The sequence below is a fragment of the Salmo salar genome, chromosome 03, assembly GCF_965601325.2.
Source record: "Salmo salar chromosome 03, fSalSal1, whole genome shotgun sequence".
Taxonomy (NCBI): Eukaryota; Metazoa; Chordata; class Actinopteri; order Salmoniformes; family Salmonidae; genus Salmo; species Salmo salar.
In genome coordinates, this window is record NC_138293.1 from 45,505,372 (window position 1) to 45,512,396 (window position 7,025).

A 7,025-nucleotide genomic window follows, 5' to 3' on the forward strand; every position below is an offset into this window, starting at 1 on the left:
ACAATGCGGCAGTCCAGAAATGAGAGTTTCCAAAAAATGCCAAAAGCCCGGGCCTGGGCCTCTGATGGAGACTCAACGGTCAACAGCGCATGCTTCACTGTTCCCCCTTCTCTCAAGGAGCATTTGTGTGCCAAGACCCATAGGCTTCTCAAAAGGATCCCACCCTGGTCACCAATGTATCTGACCGAGAGATCTGTAGAGAGAGACAAGTGCCTTTGAAGAACACAATAGAAAGCTTGTGTGGTCCAGAGACGAGAACTCTCATCTATGTCAAAAGCCTGGGCTCCAGACGGGGAGAATAGAATTCTCACCACTGCATGTTACAGTAAAATAAGTTGTCACCTGTCAAACTGATTCTACATTGAATTTAGTCTCCGAGATGCTCAAACAAGCATGTGTACCTGTAGTGGGTGTTTTTCCACTCTAAAACGCAATAGACTGTGTAAGACAAAACCCACAAAGAAAAGACAACAGGCAAATGCATATGTGGTCCCAATGTCTAAATACTGACAGCAGGGCTAGTTGAAACTGCAGGTAGGATTGTTCTCCTTACAGGTGAGTGAATCAGCCCATGCTTGGTGAATAGCACTTGGTTGATCTCTGGGAGCAGGACACAGGAGCGCTGGATAGATAATGTGAGACAAAAGTGATAATTTTATTTGATTATCACAGCAAGAATGTAGTTTGTGAGCTAGAAAATGAACATCCTGACATTCTGAGGCAGGGTGCTCTGTAATCATCCTACTCCAACTATTGACAGGGATAATGTGGCATTTCTTAATTGTCAGTATGAATGAAATTAGTGGGTCCTGCCTTGACTGTATTACCTTTACACTACTTGTCCTATAGATTTTTATGGTCTTAAAAGGATCGAACCCTTTTTTTCAATTTCAATTCAAAATCTAACTGCCTGTAGCTCAGGACCTGAAGCAAGGATATGCATATTCTTGATACCATTTGAAAGGAAACACTTTGAAGTTTGTGGAAATGTGAAATTAATGTAGGAGAATATAACACAGAGCTGGTAAAAGATAATACAAAGTAAAAAAAACATGCATTGTTTTTTTTGTTTGTACCATCATCTTTGAAATGCAAGAGAAAGGCCATAATGTATTATTCCAGCCCAGGCGCAATTTAGATTTTGGCCACTAGATGACAGCAGTGTATGTGCAAAGTTTTAGACTGATACAACATTTTGAACAAATATGCAATGGTATCAAGACTGCCCAAATGTGCCTAATTGGTTTATTAATACATTTTGAAGTTCATAATTGTGCACACTCCTCAAACAATAGCATGGTATTATTTCACTGTAATAGCTACTGTAAATTGGACAGTTCAATTAGATTAACAAGAATTTAAGCTTTCTGCCCATATCAGATATGTCTATGTCCTGGGAATTTTTACAACCTCATGCTAATCACATTAGCCTACGTTAGCTCAACCATCCTGCGCGGGGGACACACCGATCCTGTAGAGGTTGATTTGGAATAAACCAATAGCTAATACGTTTCTTGTCCCGGAATGGCATGCTAACTCGTGATAAAGCTATCTGCTTCTGCTAGCTAGTAACAGATCTACTTGTAACTAAATAGCAAGCTAGTTACATTACGAAGGTTGCTGTGTTCTAAGTTGGGAGTCATTTTACAGCTTGCATTGTTGGTATCACATTTCTATAAACAAAAAAGTTAATTAGATTACAAATAAATAAGACTACCTGATAGCAGTTGGTCTGACAGATCTCTCTCGAGCCGTCGCCAGCTGTCTACTACCTTTGGTTCGGATAACATGATTGCCAGACGTGATCAGCAGAGATAGTACCATGTATGAGAGTACACAAGTTTTGATTGGTTTACAGTTTAGTACTCGACTGCGTTTGCCTGTCCAGTTAGCGAACAAAACAAGTATTATTTCGTTGCAAGAATTGACGTTGCCAACAAACAGAAATATGCTCAGAAGAAATAAATATACACAATGTAAAAACCAGCTCCTCCCTCCATAGATCATCTCGGCCCAACGCTGCGGGTGTATGTGGCAATGCACTGCCATTTGGCACGCAGCATGTTGGCAGTACTTGCTGGGACTTGTAGTGCAGTGTGTCACAGGCGGTATGAAAGCGGGATAAAATGAATTGACAACCCAAATCATTGCAAGGGACGGAGAGAGATGTGTCAGGCATTGTGTTTGACACAGTGCCTTAAGGGATAGTGTGACATTTTGGCAATTAAGCCCTTTTTTCTATTTACCCAATCTGATGAACTCATGGATACCATCTCTGCGTGGAGTTAAGGTAGTTTCTGGAACCATTGCCAACGAGCGTTAGTGCAATGACTGGAAGTCTACAGCAACAGCTAGCATGCTAATTGCCAAAATGTCACATTATCCCTTTACCACGTCTGGTTTTGATCTGCCTGCTCACTACAGAGCGCTAATACCCACTGAGGCACAGAATTGCATTTGAAATGCCACTTCGGTGTTCTGTTATAATGGGATTTACATGAGGTGCTTTAGTACACGCCCTATGTTCCTCCAGGAACAAAGATGGTATAAGTACAATGAGGTGTTGGATGGGATAGGATTGGGAGGGGCAGTTTCAATGGCACTGACTGAATACAAAGTGTCACTAGCTACAGGACAGAAGTCAGGCCAAGTTAGGAATGATGGAACTCCGTGTTTGCATCCCAAATGGCACCCTATTCCCTATATAGTGCACTACTTTTGACGAGGGCCCGGGGTTTTCATCTAATGAGCAAAGGGCTACATGGACTGGAATGGAGAATCTGCCACCGTCAGCACACCACTTAGCTACCCTCCCTCCCTCACAGATAATAAGGCATTGACTGAGGAAGTAACATTGACATCAGCAACTTTTACTGAAGGTTATTTCAATTGTCTAGACTTTGGTTTAAGGCAATATTCATTCAGGCCTACACAATGGCCTGCTGCTGTACTGCTGTTTAAGATGCCTTTATTTTAGAACATTTCATTGATGCTGCATTCAGTTATTTACAGAATAGAAAGAGACAGACACCAAGGTAAGGAGATATAAGAGAACTTGGAAACTAACACCGGGATTAGAGGAAACTTTCAAGGGTAAGAGAAGACACAGATCCTGGACTAAAATACACAGAGGGCATCGTGATGCTATTGCAACACTGCAACTAATCTTGTCCCAGGCCAGCCCACTCTCTAGCAATTGAGGCTGGGGATGAGGTTATGCTGTAATCAGGGCAATTCCACAGTAAATGATTGATGCTGAGACTCAGATTTTTCACTTTAAAATGTCAAACAAAAAACAATGATTGCAAAGTTAAACAACTTTATTTACAAGGACTACTTCAAACAATTTCTACATAACATTTTATAAAAACACAATCACCCTGCAAATGCAAAGTTTGGTAACAGAATGAAGGTCGGTGCCAATGCATAGCTTCCTGGAATATTTCTGCCTCTCCTCTCTCAACCTAGTCTCAGAGCAAAACGTAATAGATTTGACTAAATCCATGCCACTTCATTTAATGTTACTTTACGTTAGCGTTACACTGGCCTACCAATTTAATAGTGGTCGTACAATATAATACAAGTTGTATGACATAGTATCCTATGTCTGGATATCATTTGACCCGTTTAACATGATATATTATGTTTGACTGCTTTAGTATGATATAGTACATTAGATACTAACCTTAACCTCTTATGGCTAGGGGGCAGTATTTTCACGGCTGGATAAAAAACGTACCCGATTTAATCTGATTATTACTCCTGCCCAGAAACTAGAATATGCATATAATTATTAGCTTTGGATAGAAAACACTCCAAAGTTTCTAAAACTGTTTGAATGGTGTCTGTGAGTATAACAGAACTCAAATGGCAGGTCAAAACCTGAGAGATTCCTTTACAGGAAGTGGCCTGTCTGACCATTTATTGTCTTTCTTTGACATCTCATTCCAAAATGTAGGATCTCTGCGGTAACGTGACACTTCCCACGGCTCCAATAGGCTCTCAGAGCCCGGGAAAAACCTGAACGTCGTCATTCCAGCCCCAGGCTGAAACACATTATCGCCTTTCTCAAGTGGCCGATCAAGGGACAGTGGGCTTAGGCGCGTGCACTGGCCGCCCCCCGTCTTTCTGTTTTTTCCTCTGTTTACCGAAAAGGAGATTCCCGGTCAGAATATTATCGCTTTTTTACGAGATAAATTGCATAAAAATGTATTTTAAACAGCGGTTGACATGCTTCGAAGTACGGTAATGGAATATTTACAATTTTTTTGTCACGAAATGCGCGCGACCCTGATTTACCATTTCGGATAGTTTCTGGAACGCACGAACAAAACGCCGCTATTCGGATATAACGATGGATTATTTTGGACCAAACCAACATTTGTTATTGAAGTAGCAGTCCTGGGAGTGCATTCTGACGAAGACAACAAAAGGTAATCAAACTTTTGTAATAGTAAATCTGATTTTGGTGAAGGCTAAACTTGCCGGGTGTCTAAATAGCTAGCCCATGTACTTCGAATATTGCAAAATGTGCTTTCACCAAAAAGCTATTTTAAAATCGGACATATCGAGTGCATAGAGGAGTTCTGTATCTATAATTCTTTAAATAATTGTTATGCTTTTTGTGAACGTTTATTGTGAGTAATTTAGTAAATTGTTAGTAAATTCCCCGGAAGTTTGCGGGGGGTATGCTAGTTCTGAACGTCACATGCTAATGTAAAAAGCTGTTTTTTGATATAAATATGAACTTGATTGAACAAAACATGCATGTATTGTATAACATAATGTCCTAGGTGTGTCATCTGATGAAGATCATCAAAGGTTAGTGCTGCATTTAGCTGTCTTCTGGGTTTTTGTGACATATGCTAGCTTGAAAAATGGGTGTCTGATTATTTCTGGCTGGGTACTCTGCTGACATAATCTAATGTTTTGCTTTCGCTGTAAAGCCTTTTTGAAATCGGACAGTGTGGTTAGATTAACGAGAGTCTTGTCTTTAAAATGCTGTAAAATAGTCATATGTTTGAAAAATGGAAGTTTTCGGATTTTAGAGGAATTTGTATTTCGCGCCACGCCCATCATTGGATATTGGAGCAGGTGTTCCGCTAGCGGAACGTCTAGATGTAAGAGGTTAACCCTTTAACCTAACATCCTAAGTTCCTAATTAGCTAAAATGCTAAAGATGTCTGTGATGAGATTCAAACACGTTACCTTTGGTTTGCTAGACCTTTGAGGTATACGCCCAACCAACCACCCTCCTTTCATTTTTGCCTTAAGCAACCTACTGTCCATACCAAACAAACTTATGAGTGTTTCGTATTTACATTTATGTAACGTGTAGTCAATGTAATGTAACCTAACATAAGTAGCAGTATACTAAATGAAGTGACACTGATTTTAGTCAAATATAATAGGTTTTGCTCTGAGACCAGGCTGCCTTTCTCAATAGGTAACTACAGCTAGCTAGGTGGTGTAAGGGAAGACGAGTCTTAACATACTCATTTTCACATTCCAGGGCACAAAATAAGCAACTCTACCTGGTCTGTGTTTACCTCCTAGGTACATGGTCAATGTTTCCAAGCTCTCACCTAACCAGTAATTTACTTGTCGACAATCTAACGACCAGTGTCGTGTGCCGTGAAACGGCGAGTCTAAACAGGTTGATTCTAATTCCCGAAAATTGGGTAATTTTGCTAGCTGAAAACATATACATTTGTGGAAAGACGCACTAACGTTAACTATGGTTGCTAAATAAGACATTTTTCAATCTCCTTGGAAAAGACACAATAAATCAGACTTGACATACCTTTTCTTCTGGCGGTGATAATCCTTGTTTTGTAAAACTAAGCACTTGTGATGAGGGTATAACGTTAATTCCATCAACTTTTCGTCTGTGTTTTCCCCTTCACTTCCCCGTCAACCCAACACTGAAGTCACACCACTGGTAGCAGCACTACACACATTTTCTCCACCTCGTTTCCACTTTTCCCTGACGTGCTCGCTCCCGCTTTTGCCTACCTACAAACTTCGCTACCACAAGACAGCCCGCAACCTTTTTTTGAGGGAGAGAGCAGTGATGGGGTACTGCCGCCACCTTGTGGCGGAAGGGAAAACGTCTCCAAACACCTGTGGTCGCAGCCTGGTCTCATAGACTAGACGTAACATAGTAGACCTAACAGAGTCAATTTAAATCCGGGACACTGAAATTAGTATATGTTACCTTAGGTATGGTTATGTAAGACAGATGGTTACTTAAGGCAAAAACTAAAGTAAGGTGGCTTGGCGTCTAGCCGAAGGTTGTGAGTTTGAATCTCATTTTTATTTAATTGAACCTTTATTTAACTAGGCAAGTCAGTTAAGAACAAATTCTTATTTACAATGATTGCCTACCAAAAGGCCTCCTGCGGGGACGGGGGTCTGGGTTTAAAAAATAATAATAAATCAAATATAAATATCGGACAAAACACACATCACAACAAGAGACAGCACAACACTACATAAAGAGACCTAAGACAACAACATAGCAAGGCAGCAACACATGACAACACAGCATGGTAGCAACACAACATAACAATAGGGTAGCAGCACAAAACATGGTACAAACATTATTGAGCAGAGTCAACAGCACAAATGTCAAGAAGGTAGAGACAACAATACATTACACAAAGCAGCCACAACTGTCAGTAAAAGTGTCCATGATTGAGTCTTTGAATGTAGAGATTGAGATTAAACTGTCCAGTCTGAGTGTTTGTTTGCAGCTCGTTCCAGTCGCCAGCGAACTAAAAAGAGGAGCGACCCAGGGATGTGTGTGCTTTGGGGACCTTTAACAGAATGTGACTGGCAGAACGGATGTTGTATGTGGAGGATGAGGGCTGCAATAGATATCTCAGAGAGGGGGGAGTGAGGTCTAAGAGGGTTTTATAAATAAGCATCAATCAGTGGGTCTTGCGACAGGTATACAGAGATGACCAGTTTACAGAGGAGTATAGAGTGCAGTGATGTGTCCTATAAGGAGCATTTGTGCAAAT

At 40.7% G+C, this 7,025-nt stretch overlaps 1 protein-coding gene across 4 annotated transcripts in view; it reads right to left on the reverse strand.

The window, feature by feature from the left end:
• The window catches only part of LOC106600601 (rho GTPase-activating protein 12), a 140,834-nt gene extending 134,829 nt beyond the window's left edge, over positions 1 to 6,005 (reverse strand). For 2 of the 4 annotated variants that reach the window (XM_014192092.3, XM_014192090.3), the window contains exon 1: positions 5,804 to 6,005. The gene's annotated coding sequence lies outside the window, so the exon portion shown is untranslated. The remainder of the gene's footprint in view (positions 1 to 5,803) is intronic. The other 2 variants (XM_014192094.3, XM_014192093.3) reach the window with 1 other exon arrangement.
• Between the last annotated feature and the right edge of the window lie 1,020 nt (positions 6,006 to 7,025).